Raw genomic sequence first — 21,301 nt, forward strand, 5'->3', positions numbered from 1 at the left:
GTGTGTGTGTTGAATTTTGGGTCTGGGAACACTCAGAATATTTTCCATGCAATTTAATGGTAATTACTTCTTTGCTTTCCGCCATTTCAGCTTATGAAAGATTTCATAGGAACACTCTACTTTCGGATAGCCAGCAAAACCTGTATTCTTCTTTTTACATACAATGCAGAAGCACCAGCTCAATGGGGACAAAGGTGCTTTACATGCAGGCAAGAAGGCAACAATGACACTCAATGGGTTTTCCTGACAAGCAGTTGAAGTCCAGATAGTGATTCCTGTCCTGGCCCTGCACAGCAGGCCATGGGTGCTGGCAGGCAGAGGCCAGGCACTGTGGGATCCCTGGTCCTCCCACTGACTTCTCTTTATCTCTTTCTAATAAGGAGAAGCCCGGTTCTTCTTAAGGACCCCAGGACCCCAGTCCTCTCTCTGCAAAGTTGTCTTTTCTTAGTATTTTAATGCCAAGGTAAGAGAGTAGAGATACCAAATTAAGCACGCACAGCCCAGTGGTGAGGTACTGAAGCAGCCTCTCCTGTTACTTGTGGGTGGATTTGCCTCCTAATCATGCATTACATGACACCAAAGTGCAGAGAAAAGATCAATGGCAGCCATCTCAAGTCTTCACCAAGCTCTTCATTGCTAGTTTTTGCTTTTAAAAATATAGTTTTAAAATATTGACCTAATTTCCATCGATGACTGTGGGTCAAGTTGCTTTTATCCATGAGGCACTAAGAGCCAAAGAAGCAAAATGATCATTAAAATGGAAAGAGAGGCAGGCAGATAGTTAGTCACACAGCCTATACAGAATCTATAAACCTTCTTAGGGCCTGTGAAACTGAGGTCTGAAAAAGAAAAGAAAAATTTCACGTTCCAAAATTAACATCTGTTTAACTAAGTGCTTACAGAATATAGCATTGAATCATCACATCAACTGAAACTTTCCTTCCATAAATGCCCTCAATAAACATTTATTGAGTATCTGTCAGGGGCCACATGTTGTTCACAGTGCAGTGAATATAAAGTCCCGCCTTTGCAGCACTTTGTTTTAGTTGGAGAGACAAAAATAACAAATAGGAAGTCAGGTAAAGTACGATGAACAAAAATACGTTGGAGTAAGGAGACAGATGGAGCTATCAGGGCTGCCTCTCAGTGGCGGGGCCTTCTGGACACAGTGAGAGGGAGGCAGCTTGCGACTCGCTTGGCAGTAGTCCTGTCCATTGGAAATGGAACACAAGCCGCATCTGTAACTTAAAATTTTCTAGTTGCTACATCATGAAACTAAAAGGAAACAGATAAACTTATTCAATACTATCTTTTATTAAACCCAGTATATCCAAAACATTATTACTTTGACATGTAATTGACACAGAATATTTTAATGAGATATTTTACATATTTTTTTCATAGGAAGCCTTCAAACTCCAGTGTGTATTTTACACTTACAGCACATCTCAAAGTCAGCTAGTCACAGTGCAAGCGATTGGTAGCCACATGTGACCAGGAGCTACCGAGGTGGATGCCACCTCCAGGCTGGGCCCATGGACCATCCCACTGCAGGCCAAGTACGCTGCTGACCGACTGGAAGCTCAGACAATGATTCTGATGGGGCCGGGAGTCCTTGTGTGTGTGTGTGTGTGTGTGTGTGTGTGTGTGTGTGTGTACTTTTGTTGTTGAAGTGGTCATAAAAGCATGCACACTGCGTTTGAGCCGGGTGACATGGAATACAGAGGGGAAATGCACAGCCTCGTCACCCAGAGACAAGAATATTGAATGCTTCCTTCCTCCCTCTTGAGCCATGAGGAAGCCACTTGGACAGGTGGACCTTTGTTCTGGAGGACAGAGGAATATGTCTGGAGATGGTCCTGTCAACACAGGCTCCACGCCCCTCCATGACACACACAGATCTTTGGACAAGCCCACCATTGGCCCGTTTGAGTTCTGTATAAAAGCAAGTTCTTTTCTGGATGTCTGTGCAATTGAGAAGGAGAAAGCATCTCAAAAATCTCTGGGTCCTAAGCTTTGTCCTGCCACAACTGGGATCTTAGGCTTTTTCTCTTATCCAGGCTCTGGGTATGAAAACATGAGGTAGGTGGAATGGGAGATGTCTCAGGCAGGCCCTTTTCAGGATGGACATGATTAAAACTGACCAGAGCATAGCAGTAATTTAGGTGAAGTGGGTTCTGTCGGTGCTTTTGGCAGGTTAGGATTTCAAGAAACCACTCCTCTTTCTTTTGAGAATCCAGTCCTAAGGTACGAAGCAGAGAATTCCTGATTAGGATATTTGGGAATATCTCACGCAAATTATTTTAGAAACGCTTTAAAAAATAATCTGCAATTTCTAGTATTCACAAAGCCAGTTGTATCCCTCCCCCAAAGAATTTGTGCTTATAAAATGTGCATAAGCTGGTAAGAAAGTAGGAATCAGAAAATTAAATTCTACGAGACAAATGGGACATGTGTGATTTAAGAACACATACACGTGGACACTCAGGAGCACTTTTAATGGGGATGTGGATGGACACGGTGGTGGCTGCCATTAACCTCAGTCACATGAGGCCACAGCATGTGCACTAAACAGAACTAAGAACACTTTTAGGGCCTCATAGCCCATCTCCCTAAGGACCTCCCTTGTCACAGAAGAATGATGGAAGCACAGAAAATATAGAAGGCACTGTTTTGCAAATTCAGAAGAGGATAGGAATGACCTGGAAACTTGCTAAAAATACAGATTTGGGGCCCAAACCAGGGAAATCTAGCTTGAGCAAACACTCGAGATTGAAGTGAAATTTTCAGTATCAAGGAGGAAGGGAAGGAATTTGGGGTTCCGCCCTGCCTCTCGCAGCTCCCAGCTCTCTCCCTGCCTTTGAGAGCAAGGAGGATGCAGGGTAAAGGCAGATGTGTTTTCTGTTTCTTGGCTATGAGAGCTCATGAACCTGGATTTCAGAGTCCCTCTGCTGACGGCAGACAAAGACTATTTTTCTCTCAGGGTGTATATCAGTGATTATTAAATTGAGCACATTAGTACATTGTGAAATTCTTAGAAGGGAAAAGCTTTAGTGGCTTTTAGTCTCTGAGATAGATAGTCATCCATGTAGCAGGCTCTCTATGAATGAAGACATGCTCCACTGCTCTGTGCTGTGTTTTAAAATATAATGTAATTAGAACACGGGCAAAGACATGAATAGATGCTCACTGCAGATGCTGCACAGAGGCGAAAGACACACATGAAAACACGCTCAACCCCATTAGCCATGAGGGAAATGCAAATTAAAACCACAATGGAATATCACCACAGACCAACAGAATGACTAAAATAAAAAATACTGACAACATCAAGTGCTGGTGAAGATGGAGAGAAATTGAATCATTCCGGCATGCTGGTGGGGATGGAAATCGGTGGTCACTCTGAAAAACAGTTTGGCAGTTTTTACAAAACTAAACATGCAATTACCATACAATCAAGCACATAAACTCTTGTGTATTTATCCCAGAGAAATGGAGGCTTATGTTCACACAAAACCTATATGCCTATTTTCAGAGCAGTTTTATTCATAAGAGGCCCAAACTAGAAATAACCGGTGGATGAATAGTCATTTTTCGGAGGGTGAATTGTCACACAAACCCTGGTATCTCGAGACCATGGAATACTGTTCAGCAGTCAAAAGAACTGATTGTTGGTTTGTGCAACAAATTACAAGGGAGTTCGTGTGGGAAAAAAAGCCAGTCTCAAAAGGTTACATACCATATGCTTCCATTTGTATATCATTCTTGAAATGACAAAATTATAGCAATGGAGAACATACTAGTGAAGATGAATGAATACCTGGGTTAGGGACTGTGGTAGAAATGTTTTGTGTCTTGATTAGGTGACTATTGATGTCCTGGTTGTGATGTCATCCGGGTTTTGTAAGATGTCACTATCAGGAGAAACTGGGTGAGGGGTACTGGAGATCTCACTGTATTATTTCTTACAACAGTACATGAATGTACAATTTTCTCTAAAGAAAATATTAATTTAATGAAATAGGGTGTGACAATAAATGTGTTACACTTCATTCCTATTGCTTCACACTCCACCCCACCCCCACATGTATTCTATTTGCTTACCTCTGTAGGCATTTGAATTTCTGCACTCTTCTAAATGACAACTAAATGGCCAAATGATTATTTAGCATTTAAAAGGTATTATTACTTACTATATGCCAAGAGTTTGTCATTTTTCTCTATTTCACATCGTTGAATTATTTATTCCTCCTTATATATATCACCGAGGACATAGAGCCAGAAGCACTGTATAACTTTTAAAAATATATATAAGCAACATTAATAATTGGAAATTGAGATTCTGAAATGGTTTTGCTGAACCTTTTATCACACAACGGCAAAGCAAGAAAAATAGATGGTGCCATGGGCAATGAGACCCCACGGGTGGGAAAGTGACTGTCACCTAAATGAAGCAATGACAGGAAATGAAATATTTCAAGCAGGCAAGATTACATTCAATGATGGTGCCTACAATTTGCAACCAAGTGTTACTAGAGAATCAAGGACTGAACAGTCTGCAGACTCACACATACAGGCGACAAAGGGTAAGAGCCGGGTCTGCAAGAAAGGAAAGTCAGAACATAAAATGCTGTCTTCCATTTCATCTTTCCCAAGGAACATAAAAGACCCAAGTCAAAAATTAATCCACAGGCAGTGCGTTGAGTGAGCCATCTCTGCAGCTGAACAGGCCGTGTGAGTAACAAATGAATAATGAAACACTTGAAAGGCTAAGACATTTGTATAATTATGGAACCTGCTGAGGAAGGAACAGCTGTAATGAAAGCCACAGGGAAAATGTAAAACAGAGCATTCTGGGTAATCCTGTAATCACACTTTTTAACAAGAGAAAAGCCCTTTCAGGCATGTACCTTTCATTCCCCTAGAAACTCAGGGCTGAATTTCCAAAAAGCAAAATTATTAAAACCAATGAATATTCTTTAGAGTTTGTCTTTACTCATTTGGAAAGACAAGTGAAGGATAAATATTCCAGAAACATAATCAAGTTCTATAGTGTTCTATAAGAGATGTGTTTCTCTGTCCTGAACTTAGAGCACTTTCTGATCTAGAAGCCAGTACTGTTATACTCTCCAAGGCAAAGTGGACGTCCACCCCAGTGTTTCATGGGCAGCTATCAGTCGCCTCAGACCTCCCCACTCCTCTGGGATGGTCCCACCCACATCTGCTCATGAGTCTCATGCCCATTCATCACCAGCTCCACCGAGTTACCTCATTCACGGCTTCAGATAATGCTTGAATTGGCTGCCATCTAATGCAGTGTTCCAGCAACGAGCTCCTGGTTCCTCACATTCATTCTTGACATCCCACTTCCTCAACAGAAATAATTTTTCTGTTATAGGAAACAAAATAGCAAATATGTACCATCTTCTTTCTCTGTGAGTCACCCCAATACTTCCCCCATATTTCTCCTTGTCCAGTTAGTTATAGATTGCTGCAAAACAACCCCCTCCAATCAGTGTTATAAACAATATCCACTCTATTATGCCCTTTGAATTCTGCAGCCAGGAATGTAATCAGAACCCCAAGAAGATGGCCTGTCTGCTCCCCAGGGTCTGGGATACCAGCTAGGGGAATCAAATGCAAGGCAGCATCACCAGAAGGCTTCTTTACTCACACATCTGGCGCCTGTACTGGGGTCACTCGAAGTCTGGGCTCTGCCAGGCCTGGAGCTCTGTGGAGCTTGGTCTTCCCCCGAGGATGGCTGCCTCAGTGGGGTGGGCTTCATATCTGAGGGCTCCGCAAGAGTCTAGTAAAGGAGGCAGCAGCTGAGTGGCCTTCTCTGGCCCCGTATTAGGAGTCACCACTTTCTATTGGTCAAAGAAACCACAAGTCTGCCAGATGCAAAGGGAAGGAGGGACATAGACCTCACTGCTGGATGGGAGGAGCTGCAAAGAATTTGTGGCAATTTTTAAAACTACCACACATCTAGAAGGGGCTCTGGATTTGACCTTCTGCACACCTTTGGACACCCAGTTCTTTCCTTCTCACCACCACCCTGTTTCAGACCATCATCCCCCACCTGGACGACCTTGATATCCTTCTCACTGCTCTCCCACACACATACTCTTATGTTCTGCTCAGTCATAGCTTATTCTCCTCCCACACTGGGGTAATCATGAAAACCCAAATCTGCTTCTCGCCAGCTTCCAGTGCTACAGAGGTTAAGATAAGAATCCATAGTGTGGCCCTCAAGGTCCTATGTGGTTTAATCCTTGATGACTTACTTATCTTGTCATCCAACCCTGGGTCGTGTCACCTTTCTGAATGCCTCGAGGCCTTTGTACACACTGGTTCCTCTGTCTTGAATGCTCTTCCTTGCATGCCCCACTCACCTGCACACAGATTCTCATAAGATAGCAAGTACGCATATCATTTCTTCGCCAAATACCACTGTCACAGAGGTCTTCTCCACCCTAAAAGTGAGTTTGAGCCTTGTGATATGTTCTTACAATACCCTATACTTTTCCTTCCCATCTACTCCTTTAACCCACGCCCTTGTAATGTGACCTTGGGGAGGGCCCTGACAAGAGGTGGAGTCTACACAATGGACTTGGCTGTGGGATTTATTTTGGTCAATGGGGAATTAGTGAACATAACACAGAAACGGATTTGAAAGGTGTGTGGCATTGGGACCTGCTCTCTTGCTGTGACAGGACCTCCACGACCACCAAGTCGAACCAGCCTGCTGCATGCTGAGAGGTCACATAGAGAAGAACCGGGGTTCCCTGTGTCACGAAATAAAGCCATCCTGCATCAGCCAGCCGCCACCCTACCCTCTGACTGACCACAGACACAGGGGAGAGGCAAGCAGAGACCAGGCAAGCTGGCCAATTGGTCCAACCCAGTGACTCAGTGACCAGATGCGCAGTGATCAGAGGGCTGTGGTTTGGAATCACCATACACTGGGGAAGGCTGCCATTAGGATATGCATGTACTTTGATACTTGATGACGTCAACAGCCTCACCAGGTACACTCTGCTCACTGTCTTGTCACTGGTGTTAAAAATAGCCCCTGACACAATGCGTGCTGACTGATTGTTGAGCAAGTTAAGTCATGAGTCTCCACCATAGAGACAAAATTGTCTGGGTTTCTTAAGAACAAGGGCTCTACATTGTTTTGTTTTGTTTTATTTTTCACACTTTCTCTCCAAGTTCCCCCGGGATCACTTTCTAAGGCGTGTGGAATATTCCTTTTCAAACCAGCCCTCGCCTCTCCCAACAGCTCTGCTGTGGCTCCCTGCCCTGCCTGTCAGGTGTCCCTCTTATCTTAGTTTGTGTTTTCACCATAAGCACCAAACGTGGTGTGAAGCTGTAGGGAAGCAGCAAATAACCCGATGTGACCTCTCTCTCAGGGAACACACAAGTCCTGAGGGGTCCATGGGGCCTCAGCAGGGGAAAGGGAGAGAACTGAGGTCTTGCTGCCCCCTCCCCGCACCCTCCCTACATTTTTTTCAGCCTTTGGTAAAATAAAGTAAGCACACCAAAACGGGAGGGAGGCAATGGCATTTCGCATGACTTAGTAACAGCATGCAGCACAGAGGACCAGGGAACTTTCTGGGGTGACAGAAACATTCCGAATTTCGACTGTGGTGGTAATTACACGAATGTGCAAATTTGTCAAAATTTTGAATAGGTGTGATTCATTGTACATAAGTATTCTCAATAAAGGTAATTTGCAAAGTCTACGTGCAGTCCTTCCCTCTTTCTGGTTCCCTGTTTGCTAGCTGAGGGCTCCATGGTCCTCCAGGTAGGAGAGCATGGAGGGAGGAGGGCAAGGCGGTGAGAGCGTGCTGACTCATACGGGCTCAGGTGGGTGCTGTAGAAACACCACCGCTGGTGGACCACACCATCCGTTCTGTCTGCCATGCTCCAAGAGCAGGAGTACCCTCCAGCCCACTGTGCCCCCACACTCCAGAGGCTCTGTGGAGCATCCCTCAGCAGGCTTCCGGCACAAGTCGCTTCAAAGACATCTGTCTTTTAAGACTCTGAAAGCTCCTTTCTCCCTGATCCCATCCTGGAGCTCTTTGTAAATTCGTACTTCATCTGGTAACTCTTTTGGGGATGCAGCTCTGTGGGGCCCTGGAGGTGAAACAACGCTGGCATCCTATTACAAATGGCGACTGTCCTTGTGTGTCCGGCTTCTTGTTTTGGGTTGCTGGCTGTACCTTTGCTTTACACCAGCCAGCACCCACTGCCCCTTCCTGTGGCAACAGCTGTCTAATCTTCCTTTGGTGACGCATTTTTCCTCAAATCAATCCAGGTGGTTCTAAACAAGACACCTCCACAGAGGATTTTAGAGAGCAGCAGGACCTGGTCTGAGGGGCAAGGGGTCACCTTGCAGGTTTCCAAGGGAGAACATTCCAGGCCAGTGGACTGTTATGGACTGAATTGTGTCCCTCCCTCCACCAAATTCATTCATTGAAGCCTTAAGACCCCATGTGACAGCATTTGGAGACAGGGCTTTTAGGGGGTTATTAAGGTTCAGTGAGGTCGAGAAGCGGAGCTGTGACATGATACGACTGGTGCACTAGGAGAATAGCAAGGCGCACCACAGTGCTCTCTCCATCATGTGAGGACACAGCAAGGGGGTGACCAACAAGAAGGCTTCCTCCAGAGCTCCACCATGCTGGCATCCTGGTCTCAGACTTCCAGCCTCCAGGACTGTGAGAAATAAATGTCTATTGTTTAAGTCATCTAGCCTGTGGCTTTTCTTAGGTCAGTCCAGGCTGGGAACAGCAGGTGCCAACCAGTGCAAAGGCCTCGAGGTGTGAGGCTCTGCGGGGAGAGCACAGGAAGCAAGAGATGTGGTCAGAAAGGCTGTGGCCAGGCGGGCCTCAGAGGGATTTCAGGGCTTTGGCTTTTATTCCTAAACTGGAGGCTGCAGGGAGCTTTTAAGGAGAGCAGGACATGCTCACCTACATTATAGGAACTACCTGGTCCTGGAGGGGCACAGGGAGACCTGAGGTGACTGGGCAGTGCTGGAGGGGCTAAGGGCTGGGAGTCTGGCTCGATCCTGAGAGTGGAGGCCCACTTAGGGGGTTGGGTGTGATGTGTGAGAGAAGACATGAGAGTGATGCAGCTCTTGCCCTGAATAACTGGAAGGATGGAGGTGCCACACACTGACCCAGGAAGGCTGTGGAGGAGCAGGTTTGCTGGGAACCCAGGGCCTGGTCTCGGTACACAGGATCACTTGTGACAGTTTCAGGCAGAAACTGCAAAGGAGCTCCTAGGTGTGAGTCTGAGAGGCGCTGAGGGGTCTGGGCAGATTTAGGAGTTTTGCTTTGCATCTGGAGTGAGCCGGGGCAATGAGGCCATACCAGCAAAGGTGGCTAAGAAGGAGCAGCCCAGAGGGAGGAAGGGGAAGAGTGGAGCCAGGAACCCAGCAAAGAGGGTGCTCCAAGGAGCAGGCAGTGATGAAAGTTTCTTGTGTTTTCAGGAGGTTGAGTGTTGGGTATTGTTATTGGCTGATTTGTGTCCCCAAATTCGTAGGCTGAAGTCCTAATCCCTCAGTACCTCAGAATAGGACTGTATTTGGGTATGGGTTTTTACAGAAGAGATTAAGGTAAAATGAGATCACTAGGGTGGCCCTAATCGAACATGACTGGTGTCCTCATAAGAAGAGGAGGTTAGGATACAGACACATAGAAAAGAGACCATATAAAGACACAGGAAGAAGACAGCTTTCTTTTCTGTCCAAATGTCCGCTTGGCCTGTGGCTTGGAAAGAGCAGTTTTAATGGCCTGGTGGGACCTGGACCCTATCTGGATGGAGAGACACTGGAGGCAGAGATAGTGGACAGAATATTCAAGGTTCCATGGGAGGGGAAGGAAAAGAAAGGGTAGGGGGAGGGGAAAGAGAAGGAGACCATGCTGGTGTGGAGGGAGGAAGTGGGTGAAGGAGAAGCACTTTCACCAGGCTGGCAGCCTCCAGTGCCTGCAGGCTCTGGAGGGATGTGGTGGGGGAGGGGCTCCAGGCTCAGCAGAGGTGCCCCAGGTTGGGCTGCCGCCCTTCCACAAAGCCCGCAGGCGAGGCGGGAGGGTAGAACTGGCCATGGAGGGGCAGCCATGGAAGTGTTTTTTTCGTTGCTTTTTTTCCCTCTGTGATAGAGGAAGCAATGGCATCGGTGAGGATGAGAGAGGAGGTTGGGGCCCCTAAGAATTAGGGCAGATATAATGTTGGCGGGACAGGGAGGGATGAGGAACTGAAAAACTGAGGAAGAGCCCCCAGGGGAGATCCAGTCTGAACACACAAGGTCAAGGAGTGTGGGGGAAACACCTTGCCTTCTAGATGCAGATGGGCAGGAGGCTGACCAGAACAGTTCCCAGGGGGAGAAATGTCCTCAGGGGGAGCAGAAGGGATGTACATCATGACCTGAGGAGGATGCTGGGCTGGCTTATGATGGACCATGAGGCTCAGATGACTCCAGGAAGGGCTGCAGGGACTGAGGTGGGCTGGGAATTCTTGGAGCCAGAGGGAGCAGTCCTCTCTCTAGCTTGGCCCAAGAGAAAAAGAGAAGAACATGGGGCTTGTCAGTGCACCAAGATGTGATGAAAACTTGAGAGTCTAGTTATGCAAATGTTCTCCTTGCACCTGCAATGTGCGGTGTTTCAAGGCAAGGAAGGAAGAGGGGCTGGAGGGGTGCAGACGCAGCTAACCTGGAACCCCTGCCCTTTTGGGGAGGAGAGTGTACAACTAAGATTGAACATGGCACCTTGAGCTGAGCTGCAACTGAGCTCCTGGATGGTTCAGTTGGTTAGAGCGCATCCTCTCAACCACAAGGTTACCGGTTTGACTCCCGCAAGGGATGGTGGGCTGTGCCCCCTGCAACTAACAATGGCAACTGGACCTGGAGCTGAGCTGCACCCTCTACAAGGGACAACAATTTCACTTGAAAAAGCACTGGAGGTACACACTGTTCCCCAATAAAGTCCTGTTGCCCTTCCCCAATAAAATTTAAAAACAAACAAACAAAAACAAAAAAACAAATCAACAGAGACACCGAGCAGATGTCTGCTTTGATATGATGTGACTCCTGGATTAAAGAGCCATTGATCATATCGGGAGAAAGAAAGAAAATGATCAGAGCATCATTTTCCTCTGAGCAGCACACTCGCAGTTCTGTAGGCTGGGGGCTGCCCCTCGGCTTTGCTGTTCTAAGGGGCATATAGCCAAACATTTCTTCCTGTACCCCAACATCTCCTCGTGAATTATCACACCACCCATCGTGAGGGTCAACAGGCCCATTGCCTTCTCTTCTATGGCCACTTGTCTCTTTCCAGCCCTTTTTTTCCTAATTCTATGTAAAAAAAAAAAAAAAAAAAAAAAAAAAAAGGCAGGGCTTTCCCCCACCCCAAGAGGAAGGGGGACGCTGCACTCTGCTAATGTCTGGGATAATCAAGCCAAAGGGAGAGCTCATTTAAAAGGCTGGGTCATGTGGCTCAGGATGCTTAGAATGAGACTCAACACTTTCCTCCTCTCTCTCAAGAAAATCATCCAAGTGAGAATCAATCTGTGGGGAGCAAGGAGAGGGAGCAGGATGGAGGGAAGAGACCATCAGCCTTTGAAGACTTCAACAGATTTCACGAAGATGGAAGGCAGGTCGACACCTGCCCACGTTAGAAGATGCAGGCAAAACCCGCGCGGCAGGAGTAGGGGGACAGGTGGTATCCTCAGGGCTCAGGGTGAGGGTGGGGCAGGAGGTCCAGGACTAGAGGAATCTCTTTAAGGAATATGTGTTCCAGTTCCAGTGCTGTCACTGCAGACTTGGGAGAGTTTCCCCTGGCCCCGAACCCCAAGACTCTTTTCCAAAGAAGTCCAAGGACTGCCCCAGATGTGAGCAATGGCATCAAGTACAGCCCTCTCCGCTCTGCCATCTGAGGACCTTCAACCTGAATGTTGTCCCTTTCACACACAAGCAGTTCCATTTAGCTTTCCTGATCAGGAGAAGGAAACCAGCAGAAAAAAGAAATGCAAACACAACAGCAAAGGAAACCCATCCTGGCCATAGGCACATTCATCCAAACCTGTAAGAAGGAGATGGAATACCAGACCACAGCTCAGCCAGCAGGGACCGTTCCTACACAGTTATGATTAGGTTTATACGAGGCCAGACAATTAAGTTCACGAACTCATCCTAGAAAAAAATGCTACACACCTCATTGCTGAGTATCACTACAGTCACCTTCGAAGTACTTCCCTGGGGAAGCTATGCACCGAGGCGAGTGCCTAGTCCATCCTTCAAAGCAGTTTTGGAACTCTTTTTCTGGAATGGCCATCAGAGCTAGAATGGTTGTCGTATTACCCTTGGTGTCCTTAATTTCATCAAAATATCTTCCTTTCAATATTTCCTTTATCTTTGGATAAAGAAAGAAGTCATTAGGGGCCAGATCAGCTGAGTAGGGAGGGTGTTCCAATATTTGTTTACTGGCTAAAAACTCCCTCATAGACAGTGTCGTGTGAGCTGGTGCATTGTCGTGATGCAAAAGCCATAAATTACTGGTGAAAATTTCAGGTTGTCTAACTTTTTCATGCAGCCTTTTCAGCACTTCCAAATAGTAAACTTCATTAACTGTCCAATTGGTACAAATTCATAATGAATAATCCCTCTGATATCAAAAAAGTTTACCAACATTGTTGCAACAAGTTCGCAAACTTAATTGTCAGAACTTGTATGCTGTGTGTTGAACCCACTTCTAGATGAAATCCAGGAAATAGTAAGGGGAATGCACTAAAGGATGTTTACTTTGCTGGCATAAAAATAAATGCATACTGGGGTGAAGGGAGTGCTCTAAATCTGGATTGAAGTAGTGGTTACAGAACTCTAAAGATTTGCAAAAATCATTAAATTATGCACTCACTAACAGTGAGTGAATTTTATAGTATGTAAACTATACCAACTGTGAAAAATGAAAAAAAAGTTTATCACCTCAAAAATAAATTCATATCTAGCAGGAATAATGTGGGATGCATAAGGTGGGGGAAAAGATAGAGGGAGGGGTAGGGGTGCCAAGACCTAGCTGTCTCAGCAATTACTACCACAGAACAAGAAATCCAAGTTCAAGCATACTGCGTAAAGCTAAATAGTTAACTTAAAGGAAAATTGACTGTAAAAATATAACCACAACAATCTAGAGGAAGAGGATAAGAGTATAAATCAGCTAAACCTTCATTTGTCATAATGGAAAGTCGCCACAAAAGAAATCAAGGTTGAAAAATGAGTAAACTCAGTAAGTATATTGTTTCTTATTTAGAATTTAGAATTTTGGAAGTAACCACCAGAAAAACTAACAGTTATGGTTAAATTTTGCCTTTAGGAAATTTCCCATGCATTTCTGGATTGAATAATAGTTGGTATTGTTGTGGCAGAAAAGATGTTGAAAATGATAAATCACATTCTCACTGACCTGCGACGTGCATGTGTGGTGTGATTGTTTGTGCTCATGCGTGTCCATATGTATGTTTGATGTTTAAGAGATTCATAAAATCAAAAGGAAAACTAGACTTAAGGTAAAATTACAAAGAACCCCCATGTATGTTTATAGTGACATGAAATATTGTTTCATTTTTAAAAGAAAAATTAAAATTTGATTATATGGAATGATTTGTATTTAGAAAACTAATTGTTCTAGATTATATTACACTTCTATACTTCATTTATCTCTTTAAATTTCTATGATGTTTATTGCTGAATCTGCTACTAAAGGTGTTGATAAAATTAAATTTTTAAAACTTTTAAATGTGACTTTAAAAATGGTGACTAGTAAAGTCACATCTAAGTGTATCAAATAAAACTGAATATTATAAATGCTACAATAACCCCTGCTTTGATGATGAACCAAAGGACCTTCCATTTACATTTCATTTTGTGGAATGAATCATCTCATTTCTGTTACCTTGAGTCTTTGGATATTCCTGAAATTAAGAAGAGAATTTCATTAAAATTGGGAAAACTCTTTCAGAGATCTATCAGTGAATATGTTATGGCTTTCGGTCACAGCAACTGTGTAGTTTGACATTGGCCATTATGTTTTTACTTCTGTTCACTCCTTTCTTCCTGGTTGACCCACCCTCAATTCCTGTCCTGGAGAAGGGGGCTGGGACAGACCTATGAGATGGCAGCATGGTTCCTTAGCCTTTGATTGTCAAAATGGACTTTGAAAGTCCCAGCAGAAATAATAGTTTGGAAGAGAAGACGAATCTCAAAACTATTAATGGCAAGTGCCAAAATTCAAATTTTGTCATAAACAATTTGTCATAAACAAGTTTTTTTACACAAAGAAGACAGTAGGCTCTTTCCAGAAGTTAAGTTGGAGCAGAACATAAATGCATAGCTACTAACCCCCCAAGTGTGTGGACTGCCAGCTACACGCACAAACGTTTATGCTTAACACCAGATTAGTACATCCAGCAGTAAGAAGGCAGCCAGGCATTAGGACATATTTAAGAAAAAATATTGACTTTGCCATTTGATAGCCTTCCTCACCACAGTACTGTTCTCCACCTGCCCTGGAAGACAAGATACCATGGGATTCTTTTTTGGAGCAACGATAGCCCTTCTGTAAGAGAGTGTCCCCAGGATGTGTAATTCATTTTTTCTCTGGTCACACCTTGAACAAAAATTTCTGAGTCTTCTTTATCAATTTTATGTTAATTAGTGAGGGATTAATATCTCAATCCCATTGAGATAATACATATATTACATATATGTAATACATATAAAATGCATTACAGCTGTATATGTGTGTGTGTGTGTATTGTAATAAGGATGCCCTGTTAAAAAAGAAAAAGTCCAATTGCTCTTGCCCATCATCCAAAAGAGGCAGAGGAATGGAGGTTCAACAGGAAAGCACATGCTCAACCCTCCCAGCTGCTGTCCTTCCTTTTCCTCTTGGTTTCAAATCCCTCTCCTGCCTTTGCTTACTGCTTGGTGTTGGATGAGTTATGCGGCTCTCGGACCTTCACCTTCCCCATTTGTGAAGATAAATAATGCCCCTCCTTGCAGGTGTGGTAAGAAGGAAAGAGATGCTGGTACAGTACTGGATTCTCAGTACAGTCCATGAAAGGATCTATGATAATTAAAGCAGTGGTTCCTCAGGGCCCAATACCCTCTCCCTCCTCACCTCTGCTGTTAAGTACCTTCCATGCACCATAATGCAGTGAGGTTATCCAGAGTACTGACCAATGTCCTGGGAAAGGTTTCAACCTGGGGTTCCCTCCCTTCACCCCATATAGAAATTTTCCAATGAGCAGCCATTTGACTTACCTGGATGCTGCTTTTGAAAGATCACCCTATGTCTTCTCCTTCTATGGTTAGTTTTATGTGTCCACTTGACTGGGCTGAGGATATCCAGATATTTGGTTAAACATGATCTGTGTGTGTCTGCAAGGGTGTATCTGGTTTAGATAAACATTGAAATCGACAGCCTGAGTAAAACAGATCATGTTCCCTAATGTGCGTGGGCCTCATCAAATAAGTTGGGAGCGTGAGTGGAGCAGAAAGGCAGAGGAAATGAGAATTCTCTCTTTCCACCTGATTGTCTTCGAGCTGGCATATTGGTCTTGTCCTGCCTTCATATTTGCACTCAGACTGGAACTACACCATTAGCTCTCCTGGGTCTCCAGCTTGGCAACTGCAAATCTTGGGACTGCTCAGTCTCCATAATCACATGAGCCAATTCCTTATAATAAATCTCTTTCTCTTTATATATCCTGTTTCTTCTCTTTATATATTCTGTTTCTCTGGAGAACACTGACTAATACAAAAGAGTAATATATATTAATTTTAAATACTTAGAATACCAAAAAAGCTATGAAAACATCACCTATAACCTCAATTCTCAACAATAGCTAGAAACATTTTAATATATTTCTTCCCAATCTTTTTTCTATATATAATTGCACAATATCATAATATGCAGTTTTATAATCTACTTTCTTTTCACGTTATTAAATTTTCAAGAATATGCTTTTAAAACTACATTATTATTTTTTCCAAATGATAGATGATTCTTATTTTAAAAACACACACAGGTGATACAGAAAAAAAAAAAAAAACAACGCACAAGAATATAAATATTACCCTAACTCCCATCAACCAAAACCAGCAGTATTAGGCCACATTTAGAGAACAACATTCTATGCGTGCCTAAAAGTAGGTAGGAGAATAGGAAAACAAATTTGCAAACATGGGATTATATTATGCATTCAATTTTTAAATAAAATTGCCAAATTTAATTTTCTGGAATTTAATAGAAGAAAATGAAGCTTAAGTCAAATTTCAGGAATTTCTGTATGTCAAATAAATTTCTTCGTAAGAGAAATTCATTTCTAAATGATTACTCTGAAGATAGAAAATGCATATTATTGGAGTTTGACCATGTATTTTAGTTGGGATTCTTTTTTTCAAACCTCAGAAAACAACTGGTTGGCTTCAGCAGAAAGAGACATTTTTCAAGAGACCTGGTAGTTCACAGAATGTGCGGAGGCTAGTGGGCCAGGCAGTTCGGGCTCCACCACAGAGGTTAGGGACGCTGCTTCCTAGCTTCCTACCTCCCCTGCTGTCCTCAGACCCTAGAACCATAGCAGGCATTACCTGTACCACATGAACTCAGCTGTTTCACAAAAGCAAATTTCTATAGAAAGTAAATGTGTAGAAATGAAAGCATGTATTTATGTCCATTAGGCTCAAAATGAGATTATGTTTAGGCAAAGAATGTGGGCTCATTTCTCTGACTTTATTTAGTTCAATTATCTTTCTTCTTACGTCCTGAAAAAAAAAATTCTCACAGGTACCTCAATTTTCCGTCTACATGGTTAGCTTGTGCTAGAAAATGCCTGCTTGTAGAGAAGAAAAGCTCCTGAACTTTAAGTCCTGAGAAATGATCCTTGGCTTTTGTGGAAACCTTGGAGGCCACTGGTGTGATGGGGCCCAATTTAGACCCCTCTGTGACTGAGTGATCTTTGTCTCACATGCTGTCTGGGAGGACTCCGCAGACTGAAGGTGGGCGGCCCAGCCACAGCCAGGTAGAGAACGTTGGTGAAAGGAACTGAAATGCCATCGACACTGCCCAGGAAAGAAGTTAGTGTCCTGTTTTCTGTGACAGTCGCTTGTCGCTGCCAGAGTTGGCTGGGAATCTCCACAACAGAAAAGAGAGAAGAGAATGAAGTTTCTGGGAAGATGGTCTATGGCTGCTGCTGATATTCTCTGAGCCGCCCTCTGGTGACTTCAACCACTTAGCAAATCCACACGGAGGGGTCCTATCTCCCCCAGGGCACAGGACGCTGGGCACTCAGGCTTACAGAACATGCTGTAGGTCCGGGAAACATGCCCAGAGCCGGAGCCAGCTCTCATCCACTTGCTGCAACCTTTGCTTTTGTTTTCTCAAGTATTTCCCTGCCTGAGCTGCACCTTGTAACAGGAGCTAGAAATAGAAAGTGCTTAGAAGACCCATTGGATTCCTTCTGGAGGAGGCTCCCTCTGACTGCAGACGCTACACACCAGCAGGGGGGCCTGGTTCTCATGCTCAGTCCCACTCCGTGTGGCTCCTTTTTCTCAAGGACTCTTAAAGGGAAGCTTTATAATCTTTTGAGGGAACACCCAATAAATATTTAAGCTTTGGCTGCTCCTAAGCCTTTTGTGAGAGCCAAGGGCCAATTATTTCACACATTGTTCAAAGTCCTGAACAGTGCCTGCCTAATGACTGTATGAAACATTCCAAAGAAAACATTAAAGTTCCTAGAAAATTTTGCAACAATTGTCATTACGAAAGAGAAACTGACTTCCCAGACACTAAAAACATACGTTCCAGTTGTGACCTAGATGAAAATTTGTCTTGGTTAGAGTCTCAGCACTGTAATGTAAAACAATACAGTGCAATGTCCTTTAAAATATAAAATAGGAACATATGTAAAAGTATAATGTAAAAATGTTTAAGAATGGTAGTTAGGGTACCAGTCATGGTTAAAATATCCTTCAGTTGTGACGGTATAAGGAAAAGTCTACATTATGCATTTAATATCCTTCTTCCCCATTGACTAGTATCTGGCCTTCAGTATTCAACAAGGCAAACATTTTGTCTGCATGGCATTTTGTCTGCATGGCTAAGTGCCCATTTTGCACTTGGCACGTAAAACTGGAAGATCTCAGAAGTAGCCCTGACGTTTAATTCCACACATATTTGTTCTCCCTTCAGCAGCTTCTTCCCTATTGCTCTCAGAATAAATTCAAAGCCCTTGCCTTATGCCTCAGGCCCTGCATGATGTGGCCTCAGACTGATGATCCAGGCTTCTCTCACACCTCTTTCCCTTGTGACACTGCAGTTCACACAGCCCCACCCAGGCCTTCTCCAGGCCAGTTCCAGGCCAGGGCTGCTTGTGCTCCATTCTGGAATGTTCTCCCATAACGGGGCCATGCTACATGATGTTTCACTTAGTACACTAGTTAATTGCATGTATTGAGTTGACTGGGCCACAGCCCCCAGATATTCAGTCAAACATTTTTCTAGACATTTCTGTGAAGGTATTTAGCAGATGAGATTAACGTTTAAAGCAGTAGATTTGGAATAAAGCAGATTGTCCTCCATAGTGTGGGTGGGCCTCATCAATCAGTCAAGAGCCTTAAGAAAAAGACTAAGGTCCCCAAGAGAGGGAATTCTGTTTCCAAATGGCCTTTGGACTCGAGCTGCAATGTTAACTCTTCTCTGGGTCTCCAGCCTGCTGGCCTACTCTTCAGAGTTTGGACTTGCCAGACCCCACAGTCATGTGAACCAATTCTCTCTCTCTCTCTCTCTCTCTCTCTCTCTCCCTCCCCCCCCCCCCCCCCCTCCCCCACTCTCTCTCTCTCCCACTCACACACACACACACATGCTATTGGATCTGTTTCTCTGGAGAACCCCGACTAATGCATTCAGACAGCTTTCCTTAACCACCTCATCTATAGACAGGTGGCTGACACAGTGGTCTTTCTTGACGTACTTCTTGGGCATTTTCACAACCTGGGTTACCATGTACGCTTGCTCCCCTCCTGGTCCAAGGCTGTGGGCTCTGATCAGGAGCACAGAGGGCTCTGTGAAGTCATAAGGGGGGAGGGGAGAAAGGTTTACCAGAAGGTAAACAGGGTCAAATATATGGTGATAGAAGGCAAACTGACGCAGGGTGGCGAACACATAATGTGATATATAGATGATGTAATACAGAATTGTACTCCTGAAATCTATGTAACTTTACTAACAATTGTCACCTCAATAAACTTTAAAAAAGAAAAAGAGAGAGAGAAATGTAACTGTGTGGTCATGAATGTTATCTAGACTTATTGTGGTGCTCATCTTGCACTCCCATGTAGGGAACAGGACACCTGGTCAGCACACCCCCTGTGTGTTGGCCTGCTACCCAAGGTTCACATCAGCACATCTGAGACCTTATCCCTCCATAATGATTTGTCACTTTGGTAGTAAAATAAATGATAGTATTAATGGCTGCAATTCTGTATTCCAGAAATGCGCTGTTTCATGGTGCATTTTAATAACGAGTGATCTGGGAGATGGCTATGTGTCCAAGATTCCTACTCTTTTTGGAGGACCTTTTGGGGAGCCTACAGGGATGCTCTTGAGTCTGCTTCAGTGGGAACAAATAGTAATGCTGTCAGTGCAAATATCGTTATTGTTCCCAATAACGTCTATATTTTAAATATTTTTTGGTAGCTACAAGATGAAAACACAACCACATTCTGTCTGTTTGAATTGGATAAGGTAGCTCAGATTCAATGAAAGAAGTCTGTAGAACATGGAGTTGCTAATTATAAAAGGGACAGAGAGAGATAAAACTCAGGGGGAATCTAAAGAAATAAGACTTTGGAGTTCATCATCATGGGAAGAGCTGGAACAGGGCTTCTGACTGAGACAAAGTCTCTATGCCAATGGTTCCCAAATTTTGGCATGAGTCAGAATCCGCTGGAAGTAGAGCAGCCAGATCAAATACAGAACCCCAGTTAAATCTGAATATCAGGTAAACGATAAGTCATTGTTTTGGTATAAGTATGCCCCATGCACATTTTATGCTAAAAAAATGATTCATCACCTATCTAAAATTCAAATTTAACTGTGTGACTTATATTTTTATTTGCTATATCTGGCTTGTTTAAATACTGAGTGCCAGCCCCAAACTCAGATTCCTGATTCAACGATCTGGGCTGAGGCCCAGGAATCTGCATTTGCAACACATTCCCGGGTAATGCTGATGCTGCAGGTTCAGGGGTCCATTTTGAGAATCGCTGCCACAAAGGCCCTCCTGGTATGATGATGTGTCTGCATCTTTGGCATCCCTCCACTGGGACCACTCACAGAGGGATGCTTCGTGACCCAGCTGTGCACCCTCTGCCGCTTCATCTCCCTGCCTTCTTGGGAAGCGTACAACCCTCCTTTTCCAGGCAGACGCACTGTGTGCTCCTGTGAACTAAGATGCAAAGTCTTGTTACCCCACACCAGGCCATAGTCCCATCACCTCTGCTCTCTTTAGAGTGCTCAGTCCAGAAGCATGAGCAGGTGAATGGGTTGACAGTCACGGCCAGATAGAATATAGTTCTGCCTGTGGTTGTGGGCACACAAGAATCCTTTCCCTTCCACAACGTTTGCTACATACTAGCTTTTCTCATACTGCAGGAAACACACTACTAGTTTTTAATGAAAGGCATTAGTGTGTTATCAGCATTTGTGATTTAGCTGTTGCTAAACATTTTTAATTCATCAACACCTTTTTCATTGGAAGTAGGATGCCTACCACTGGGCTGTCATTCCCCTAATTTGCCAAAAGCACCTGACATGAGTGGTTAATAACTGACTGGAATCTGTCCCCTTCAGAGGGGAAGACACCAGTATGGTTGCTGAGTCACGGACTCACTTTCTGGCAAAGCCTCTCCCAGGTCACTCCTGTCTAGAAGCCCTGTGTATTCATTTGCTATGAATTTTGGGGAGCCATAACACTCCACCTTCTGGTCCCCTCAAATTCATATGTTGGAGTCCTAACCCTCACATAATGTGACTGTATTTGAAGATATGGTATTTACAGAGATAATGTGAAATGACACACAGAGGAAAGACCATGTGAGGAGGACACAGACAGAAGATGGCCGTCTGCAAATCAGGAAGGGAGGCCTCAGACGAAACCAGCCCTGCCAAAACCTTGATCTCAGAATTCCAACCTCTGCAATAAATTTCTGTTGTTTTAACTGCCTAGTCTGTGGTATTTG

The sequence above is a fragment of the Rhinolophus ferrumequinum genome, chromosome 12 (assembly GCF_004115265.2).
Source record: "Rhinolophus ferrumequinum isolate MPI-CBG mRhiFer1 chromosome 12, mRhiFer1_v1.p, whole genome shotgun sequence".
NCBI classification, from domain to species: Eukaryota; Metazoa; Chordata; class Mammalia; order Chiroptera; family Rhinolophidae; genus Rhinolophus; species Rhinolophus ferrumequinum.